Source organism: Oncorhynchus masou, chromosome 30, assembly GCF_036934945.1.
Source record: "Oncorhynchus masou masou isolate Uvic2021 chromosome 30, UVic_Omas_1.1, whole genome shotgun sequence".
Lineage (NCBI taxonomy): Eukaryota > Metazoa > Chordata > Actinopteri > Salmoniformes > Salmonidae > Oncorhynchus > Oncorhynchus masou.
Genome location: NC_088241.1, coordinates 36,979,743 through 36,990,845, shown reverse-complemented (window position 1 = coordinate 36,990,845; position 11,103 = coordinate 36,979,743). Strand labels below are relative to the sequence as shown.

Sequence of the window (11,103 nt, the reverse complement as noted above, 5' to 3'; positions counted from 1 at the left end):
CACATCTCAAATGTTCACATTATTAATCCTCTATTCATCGGAAACATTTTAGTAGACTGCATACCATTGCTACATGGCAAAAACAGAATAACTTGGCATTCTGTACAAATATATAGACAAAGGCAATTTCCATTATGACAATGAATTCAACTTGATGCATCAGTGTTAACTACACTGGAAATAGAATTGTTCACAACGGCATGGCCATTATCATTGCCACTTGATGAAGCCTCTACTTAACGTTGATATTTATAATGTCATAAAAACCATCTCTGTCGTTGTCAATACTGAAATTCATTAAAAAAAGATGACTTATATGATGACTAAGACCTCCCAGAGGAGCCATTTCCATTGACCTTGGGGCAACATCCAAAATCACAGTTTAAAAACCCCATAACAAAACAGCATTGCTTCAGTCTTGAAATTAAACTGATGGGTTTGTTCTTTGTAATAAAGACCATTTTCTCCAAACAGGTTTATTTTGTTCTCCTGGCATTCTCCCAGAGTCCGAACGTGTCTGTGTGTGTTTTACAGTTTGAGTTTGGTTTCTTTGGCCTCGGGGGCGACCTCGGCTTGCTCTGACAGAAGGCCTGTTTGCTCAGCTGGTCCCTGGGGCTGGGCATTCTTCAGTAGGAAGTGACTGATAAACAGCTTCAAGCCCTCCCACAGCATTCCTAGCTTGGGAATTCCCGAAATCCTGACGAGACACAACACAATGGCAGATATTGATACCAGACTTTTCACATGGTCAACCCTAAGTGGTGCAGTTTTACAGGAGAGCCAAAGGACTCTGGCCAAAGATGTTTCATGACTAGGTGAAAGGAGGAGGAATCTGAAATTACAAATTGAACACAATTGAACACATCTGATTATCACATAATATATTCAGTGAAAATAACCATTTTGATTTGATTATGCTCATAAAATGATCAATGTCTCTATTCAATTATTATTTTTGTCTCTTTCTCTGTGCGTTGATTGGTGGGAAAACCAGGTCTACGTAGCCTACTTTAGGCTACACTACTCTTCTTAACGTCAACATTCGTTCAGAACAATTAGCTTCATTGCAAGAGAAAATGTCGCTCTCAAAAAGTATCAAAAGAAAGGTGGGTCATAAAAATATGGTAAGATGAACGTATATCTCTGTCCATTTCAGGGAAGAATGGGCAGAGCGTTATGCGTTCATCTTACCATATTTTCCCAATGCCAAGCCAGTGTGTCTTATTTGCAATGAAAATGTCACTGCGTGCAAATCATTTAAATCTCAGACGTCATTATGAATCTAAGCATGGAACTGTCGAAGTGGCCTTCCGCCCCAGCCTGACGCAGAAACATTGAAGAGTTAACTGTAAGCTGCACACAAAGCTTTTTTTGGCTGACATTCTGTCATTTAAACGGGTTACATCTGCAGTTACAAGGAAGAGAGAAAAAAGAGGACATGGTGGAAAAACTTGAGGCCTTTACTAGGAAGCTTGAGTTGTTCCATTTGGACTTGTCATCTGGAAGGCTACTGCACCTCAGCACATTAAGAAACGACAGGCAGAGGGACCAGGCATCAGCATTGTCACATAGGTGATGGACAATTTCATCAAGTAGCCGAGGGACAACTTCTCCACCAGATTTGAAGACTACAGCATGCCCAAGGATATCATTGAGTTTGTACTTGATCCTCTCACAGTCCACCCAGGTGGAGAATTCTCCTCCCATGCAGAAAAGAAAAACGATACCCTTGCTCCCTCCATTGCTAAGAAAACTGACCTTTGTGCCCAAGTAAGCAAAGGTAATCTGCCTAAATGATTACTTCCCCGTGGCACTCACGTCGGTAGCCATGAAGTGCTTTGAAAGGCTGGGCATGTCTCACATTAACAGCATCCTCCCGGACACCCTAGACCCATTCCAATTTGCATACCGCCCTGACAGATCCACAGATGATGCAATCTCAATCGCACTCCACACCGCCCTTTCTCACCTGGACAAAAGGAACACCTATGTGAGAATGCTGTTCATCGACTACAGCTCAGCGTTCAACACCATAGTGCCCACAAAGCTCACCACTAAGCTAAGGATTCTGGGACTAAACACCTCCCTCTGCAAATAGATCCTGAACTTCCTGACGGGCCACCCCCAGGTGGTAAGAGAGGCAACAACACGTCTGCCACGCTGATCCTCAACACTGGGGGCCCCGCAGGGGTTTGTACTTAGTCCCCTCCTGTATTCCCTGTTCACCCACGACTGTGTGGCCAAACATGACTCTAACACCATCATTAAGTTTGCTGACGACACAACAGTGGTAGGCCTGATCACCGACAACGATGAGACGGCCTATAGGGAGGAGGTCAGAGAACTGGATGTGTGGTGCCAGGACAACAACCTCTCTCTCAATGTGAGCAAGACAATGGAGATGATCGTGGACTACAGGAAAAGGCAGGCCGAACAGGCCTCCATTAACATTGACGAGGCTGTAGTGGAGTGGGTCGAGAGTTTCAAGTTCCTTGGTGTCCACATCACCAACGAACTATCATGGTCCAAACATACCAAGACAGTCGTGAAGAGGGCACGACAAAACCTTTTACCCCACAGGAGACTGAAAAGATTTGGCATGTGTCCCCAGATCCCCAAAAGGTTCTACAGTTGCATCATCGAGAGCATCCTGACCGGTTGCATCACCACCTGGTATGGCAACTGCTCGGCATCTGACCGTAAGGCGCTACAGAGGGTAGTGCAAACGGCCCAGTACATCACTGGGGCCAAGCTTCCTGCCATCTAGGACCTATATAGGCGGTAGGAAGGGCCATTTTTCAATAAGATCTTAATTGGGGGGGTGGGGGGGGGTTAGGGGGTTTACAGGTACAATATACAAGGAAAAGAAACAAAAATAAGTGATCCTCCACCCCCAAACACCCATCCTATTCCCCCAACCCCACATCCACCCTCCTGGCGACCAGAGAAACCCTCTCCATACCACCCCTTCCACCCCATACCACCCCTTCCCTGTGGGGCTAATATGAGGTAAAATGTTCAGGTTTCAAACAATTAAGTAGGGCTATATGTTTTCAAAATGTATAAGCCTACCGCCTCCAGCTCAGATTGCAAAGTGGAAGGTGACGTGCTGATAGCCTGCCTACCTTTGCCTATGCACTTGAATGGCGAATGGAGGCACGCTTCAATACGAGTTGAGAAATAGCCGCAATAGAAAGCTGGGATCCTTCTCTATTTAATCGTGGCCATCAAAACTGTTAAACACACGATTGCATTAGCATTGTTGCGCAATGACTGGGCTTATAAAAGCATGTTTCACTCCAGTAGCAACCAGCTGTTTAGGCCCATCCTGTACACAGGAAATAATGTAGTGTCACATACTGAAAGTTGTGGCAACGTCTAGCTTTGGTATGAGAGCATTTCAGCAGTGCAGAAGGGTAGGGACACAAAACACACCGTATCAGCTTCTCAAAAGGCATCCAGGTAATCCTCGCTGGTCATGATGACGCAGAAGATATTTCTCCTTATGTCTGTTCATTCTCCATTTCCAGGCCAGGTCTAAGATCTTTAAGCTGAACTGAGTAGACAGGTGAAGGAAAAATGGCATTATGATCAGTAAAACACATTGAAAATGTTCTCTAGTTCAGCTCAAATGTAGTGATATACAGTCAGGGTAGGTAGTGCATAAAAAAAAGTATAATAATCATTTAAAAACGCTGTTATGAGAAAAGAATATAACAAATTGTCATTATTTTTTGGATATTTTATGTTTTTTTTTCTGATGGGTGTCCCTATACTGGGATGGTTGAGCTAACGTGCGCTAATGTGATGACATGACAGTTGTAAGTAACAGTCAACTTTCCAGGACATTGACATGTCTTATATGGGCAGAAAGCATTTGTTGCATTGAGATGATTTCATATTTTGCACATGCGTATTGCCTAAACATGTTGTGTGGTAAGCTCTGCACATTTGGGCGTATCTACATAATTTGGTGCTCTCATCCCTTTAACTGAATGAAGCTAGCTAGCAAAAACAACCTGGGTAAATGGACCTCCTTCACTCATAGCGGTGGGAAGTAGTGGTGCTGAGGGTCCTGCAGCACCCCCTAACAAATCACAATTAAAAAGAATATATATTTTTTAAAGAGTTTTGGGAGCATTTCTTCCCCCCACCAAAATAGTGCCACTAGGCCTTTATTACTCCTGTAGGAGCGGAGCGGAGCAAAATCTGTTTCAGCACCCCCACCACAAAACATCTTCCCGGGACCATGCCTTAAATGCACCTCAAACAATTTTCCAAGTTGGATTTTCAAGGAAAACTTGGTATAATTCAGAGGGAGACCAACAGCTGAGCTGCTTAACCTTCATCAGAGGAAGGGACAGAAAATCATCCGATCGAATGCACCACACTTGGCCTGACAGACACAGCATCCTGGAGCACACAACCGATCAGAGACGAGAGGAATGTTTTACAACATTTTGGACAATATCAGTGTTAAAATAAAAGCCATGTTTGATCCTTTTGTCAGCCTTGGCCCTACAGCACTGTCACCGAGACGTTCACCCTAAAGGACAGATGAATGGACTAAAATCACAAGTAAATGCATTTTCCTTTGCAATTTGCGGTTTTGGCTACTGTTCAATGAACATGAGAATAGACAACACCCCTTTGATGCATTTCATTTATCAAGCTATAATTTTGTATTGAAGAAACACTTTTCAGTCATTTCAATTGTTGATATGGGATTTCCTTCAGAACAGTATTCATCACGTGTGTAATAATATTTCACATAATAATATTATTTTGTGTGTGCGTGCATTTGCGCATTCCACTCGCGGTGCATTGGAAGAATTGTAAATCCATTGTGAAAGGCTAGGGAGTTTGCGTTGCAAACTATTTGGATGAAATGTAACTGTGGATGCTACACCGGTCTATGGCCGAGCTGAGTTGAGCAGTGTGCCATTTTGTCGGATGATATGAAATATGTCGCCATCTGAGGCTATCGCTTTTGTATCTTGGCTACAATGGTTTTTACATCTGGTGAAAATTGTTTGTTAATTTCAGTTAATAGCCTATGTCACTGGTTGTTGGAGCATCAAGGTTTATTTGTCAGTAAATCAGGCTTTGATAATAGCCAGTGCCTAGCCACCCACCGACCTCAACGCACGTCACTTCTCAAATGTTCATATGAAAGAGCTGCAGTAATGATTTGGTGGAACACCAGGGGCCATATGTATCAAGCATCTCTGAGTGCTAATCTAGGATCAGGTCCCTCCCCGTCTAAATAAGATTATATGGTTTGAATCAGCACGACTATTCTGAGACACCAGAAGTTTACGGCCCAAGATCTTTTATGGTTCTAGTACCTTTCCTTCTGCAGTTGTCTGTTTTGATGTCATGTTGCCCTGGTCACCTTTCATGGGTGCTCTGCTCCACGATGAGCCCACGATCCACCAGCGGCCCACCTGCTCTGCAGCCAAGAGGTTCTCCAAAGAGACCCTCAGCTTCACACCACTGGCCCCTGAACTCTGGTGGATCTGACCACAACAGTTAAAACATTATTCACATAATGCTCCGGGGTGAAGTTTCACCTAATTACAGATCTAGGCACAGCTTCCCCTTCCCCCAATCCCAACCTTAAATGTAAGTGAGGTACATGCTAAACTGACCCTCGATCAGCATCTAGGGGCAACCTCACCTTACTCCTTCACACTCCCCTCATCTGGGTGCTAAAACCTATATTATAAACTGGGTGGTTCAATCCCTGAATGCAGGTTGGCTGACAGCCGTGGTATATCAGACCGTATACCACAGGTATGACAAAACCTTTATTTTTACTGCTCTAATTACATTGGTAACCAGTTTATAATAGCAATAAGGGACCTCATGGGTTTGTGGTATATGGCCAATATAACACAGCTAAGGGCTGTATCCAGGCACTCAGCATTGCGTCGTGCATAAGAACAGCCCTTAGCAGTGGAATATTGGCCATTTACCTCACCCCTGTGCCTTATTGCTTAAACATAAACTGCTATGTGAGATTATAGCGCCCCTTGGTGGTTTTAGCTAAAATGTGCAAGTGATATATTCTTGAGGTTGAAACATCAACAATGGATGAATATTTCATGGCTGAGCAAAGAATGGTTTTGAGGTTATGATATGACAGTTTGTTAGTAAGTATTACGTTAATCAGATCCATATCCCACCAGAGTTCTCTGTAGCTTTTACAGTCTCTCAACAGGCTCTGGGTCATGGACTGGGACCTTCCTCATATCGTTGTTCTTCAGAGCCAGCATGGTCTGCAGCTGAAGCGCACCTAAAGACAGAGATGATATTCAGAAGAGAGTTGGCTTGTTATTCATTTTTGAATGCTAAGGAATGCTAATTGCGAGTTGCTCTGGATAAGAGCTGCTAAATGAGCAAAATGTTAAACGACCATGTTCGAAAGCATTACCACCAATAAGGTGCATTTCAGAGTATAGACAGAGGGTGATGTTGAGAGGGTTGTTGTGTGGTAGCTGTGACAGACCGTACCCTGTTTTCATCCTGAAACTTGGTGCCCACACCGCTGCCTTTGCGCTGGGCCCCAGAGATGAGCTCTTTCAGAGCCAGGGCATCATTCTTCCGCTGGGCGAAACCTACATTTTTCAGCATGAACAGTACCAGCTCAATGTCCTTTTTCGGTGAAAGCCCCAACCAGCATCTTCAGGATGTCAAAGGTGATGAGGGCGTGCACCACCTGGAAGTTGTAGAGATGTGCCACCATGGCCACCGGGCTCTTCCGTCAAACTTCCACACCACTCTCTCCAAGAAATTAGCCCCCACCTGCAAAATGTTACATTGTGTCAAAGAACAGAAAATAAAGCAGGTCATTGGAACCTTGAATTACTGGACGGTATGTGAACGTGTGTGTTTCAAGTTTGATTGAGTGTGGTCACTTACTGACGGGTGGGGAGTAAACCTGACTGAAAGAGATAATGCTAATAGAAGGCCAAGGTGTGAACTGCCACTTTCCCATTAATCAAACAGAGGGGGGGGGGGGGGAGCTTATAAAGGAACTGGTGACAAGTCACACTGAGCACGTAAATCAAACAAACCACAAGCTAATGATCATTCATAGGTTAATGGTTACTCCTTTTCTCACACAGACTGTGTTGTTACAAAATACTGTTTTCTTCTTTCTGTGCCCTTATCAGAGGAGCATACAGGGGTGAACTAAAGGTAAACTAAAGGTCACCAAGAGAGAACAGAGTTCTAGACAACTACACCTGCTACATATCCATTAGGATTCAATCGTAATTCTTAGTTGACTGTAACTAGCTCCCTTACTTTATGTCTGTATCCCAAATGTCACCTTATTCCCTATATAGTGCCCTATTTTTGACCAGGGCCCATAGGGCCCACATGTGGTGCTATCCAGCACCTGACACCAATGTAGTTAATTAGGGGAGTACCCTGACTGAGACTCAAACCCTGGTTTCTGTGACTGTCATTCCAAAACAATTATACCAAAAGGCAACAACAACAAAAAAATCGCTTGGTGAGGTCACTAGGTGTTGAACTAAGGTTGGATAGTATTTTTTTAAAAGGGGGTCCAACTTAGTTTTTTATCTCACTCCCCTCACATTTTAGGGTAGATAGCATAAACATAACCACATGTCACATATGGATTTGCATTAGTATACGCATTTAAAAACATTGCCACTTTAGCTACAGCAGCGACATGACCTTGATAGCCAGTAAGAAGTATTTCAAGTCGGCAGGCAGGCCAATACAACACCATTGCACTGGTCGCCAGCTTATCGACTCTGCGCCCCAATCAGCCACGCAAAACATTCTTGAGTGGCAAGAAAGCTGCCCAATTAGCTGATTCGCTTTCCATACACCCACTCCTTTCGACACACCCACTCGTCCATACTCCGGTTGCCATATTGAGCTGCAGTTACCCATGCTTGTGTCTGTCAGCTAACACTAAGCCAAGGTGGAAAAAGTTACAAAACTGCTGTAGCCTATTTCACAGAGAACATGCCGAAAAGTTTACAAAATAAAACGGAGAACAGACTAGGTACTACAAAATCAGAGCTGATATGATTTTCTCTTTCTTTCGAGCGTGCCACGCTTACGGGGCCCCGTTAGATAACACAGCCACAAGGTCAATGAAGAGCATTCTGCATGGCAGCAGGTGCCCCATCTGCTTCTTGTTTACATCACACTTCCTGTGATTGGTGGATTGTAGCTCACCACCGCTAACACTTGGTCTGGAATATAATTACATGCTTGAGCTAGCATACTAACTCGGTAAAACAGAGTAGATCCTACATATGACATGGAGAAATCGTGCATTGTGGTTGTGGATAGTTTTCAAAGATATCTGGAAATAAGTTCATAAATATGTAATAACACAAAAGAATGACTATGTTGGTATTTTACAGGTAACCAGATTGTGACTACAACTAAGTTAAGTCTTTGACCACACTGTGTTGTTACATTAGTTAGTACAAATTAATGCTTCCTACACTTTAAATCAAATTTGAATGATATTACCGGTTCACAAGTCCTTTGACTTGTCTCTTCAGTCTCTCTAGCTCAGCTTTGTGCTTATCATCCCCGGTGTCCCGTAAAGTGAGGAGGCACATATGTGCCTGCTGACAGGGCTGCCTATATACACACAGAATAGTGTTTAATTCTCAGTCTATACATTTATGTCCGGTTTCCGGGACACAGATTAAGCCTGATGCTGGACAAAAAAAGTATTTTCAGTGGAGATTCTCCATTGAGCTTTCTTTTTAGTCCAGGACTACTAGGCTTAATCTGTGTCCAGGAATACAAAACATACATTTTTCACTGAAATTCACAAATGAGATTCTAATTGGGCAAGTTACACTTTCTGCCTTAGGCCCTGCAAGCTTTGAGTCTCAACTCATTCCTCTTAATTTTCTTCTTCCGAACCTGCTCCACCACTCTCATCCATTCCTTCTCCGTCCTCATCAATCTCATCTTCCTCCACATACTTGCCTTCCGCCGCATTGGCATCCAGATCTCCGTCACTGTCTAGTTCGCTGCCCTCCCCTTCAGAGTCTTGTCCTTGTTCTTCCTCCTCCTTGCCGGACATTTCAGATTCACTGTCTTCCAATTTCCTGAATTCATGTCCATGTCGTCATCACTGTCATACATCATCCCTGAAGCTGCCGACCCTGCTTCCAGTACACCCAAAATGTAATCAAGTCCATCATCAGCAAATTGTTTCCCCTCTTGTTATACCCAAGAGATCCCTCCAATCTCGTAATTTCTCGGTCCTCGGCATCATTTGCTTCCAAAATGGCTTTTTTCCTTGATTCCTCGAGTCTGTTCCTTTGCTGTGCTTTCTTAGACGGGTTCTTAGGTCCTGTTTTCTCAACCTTCTCTCAACTGCAGTCTCAACAGGAGTTGACTTGGACTGTTGAGCTGCTGGCTCATCCTTTCTTCAATTTTCCATTCACCTTTGTTTGTTGTTTATCAGATGGGGTTGCAACTTCCTCACTGTCACCAGTGGATGCGTTGAGAGCCTTGTAACGTTAGCCTTCATAGCGATTCTTACTTTGTTTTTTTTATCTTTCTTTTCTCCTTATGCATGACTTCTACTTTTCTTCTTAACAAATCTCAAACTACAGCCATCTTCCGTTTCATCACAGCCTACCTTACTCTTTACAAAGTCGTTAACTGTCACCATATACTTTTGCAATTTTCCTGTGTCTTTCCTTCCCTCTTGGCTTTCAACTTTGCAACAGAGATGATTATCGTTAACTATTTAACTATGATCTTATTGTTACTTGATGAAAGACACTGACTTTTATAATTAAATTCCGTTCGATGTGTCTACTAGTTTCAAGCTTGGCAAGAAACAAACATGCCCGTGTATGAAGCAACAACAAAAAACTCGTCTATGAAGCAAAGGGGTACTTAAGTGAAATAACCCCTACCGTGGTTACTTCGAAACACTTGAAATAGTTGAACAAAATTATCTTAAAACGTCAAATAATTAGACACATGTATTCAGTCTTCATGAGGCAAGACATTTTGGTTGACACACGACTCAGGAAACACAACAAATTATTATAATTTTTAGCGCGGAATGATGATGTCATTCATTTTTGGTCGTCCCTAGTTACCACAGTCATAATTATGTCTACTATTCTACAATGTAGCTTCTTAAAATCTGATGTTAAACGTATCCCTCATCTTAACCACACTGCTAACCTTATGCCCAAACCTAACCTTAAATTAATACGATTTTTTGGGGGTGTGTTTTCATGAATTTGTATGATATACAATATAGGCTAACCGGTAGTTAGAGTTAGAGTTAAGGTTTAAAATCAGTTTTTAACAAGATAAATTGTAGAAATCGGCGAGGTTTAGCCATAATTAGGACTTTGTAACTGTGGCAACTAGTAACAACCCATTCAGTGGGTTTTTGGCTGAATTACCGTTCTCCTAGCAGCAGGATATTATGCTGGAGCACGATCATGGATTTAAAAAAATAAAAATAAGAGCCCCCTGCAAAGACATGCAAATATCGAACGTTTTTTCAGCGCATTGTAAGCACATTCGAAAAAATAAATTGATAATTTGACGTATTTTCTTTTTTTTCTTATATTATTTATATCAGTTTACACAAATACTGCTATGTTTAAAGCTGTTGTGTAGGCTATATTTAAAGAAATACACTTTTTAATTAAATACAAATAAATGTTATTGGAATTACTCATTATAGTCTGCAAAAATGAAATGGGTCTCTTGTTCTGGGCAACGGGTTTAATACAGAGTACTTGTGACTCCTTACTCCATCCACTCCAATCACTGCAATGCAATATACAGTATATGGGATACTTGTTGGTACTTTAGAGATAAAGTTTTTCTACCTGTCTCAGCTAAAGTGGGGTGGGAAATACTCAGTAGGGTCTCTACTAACCAAATATGTGTCGTTTTGGAGGGGGACTGCGTCATATCCAGCAACACAGCTTTAAATTACCTGGTGCTATCCATGGTCCTGAAATCAATACACACTCAACAACGAAAAGGAAACACAAATATCAAACGTTTTAATCAAAATGAAAATGAATTTATTTACAAGTTAAATGTAAT

The 11,103-nt window shown here is 42.4% G+C and overlaps 1 pseudogene; it reads right to left on the bottom strand.

The window, feature by feature from the left end:
• Nucleotides 1–528: 528 nt before the first annotated feature.
• LOC135521646 (nucleolar MIF4G domain-containing protein 1-like) lies at nucleotides 529–10,094 on the bottom strand (annotated as a pseudogene).
• Between the last annotated feature and the right edge of the window lie 1,009 nt (nucleotides 10,095–11,103).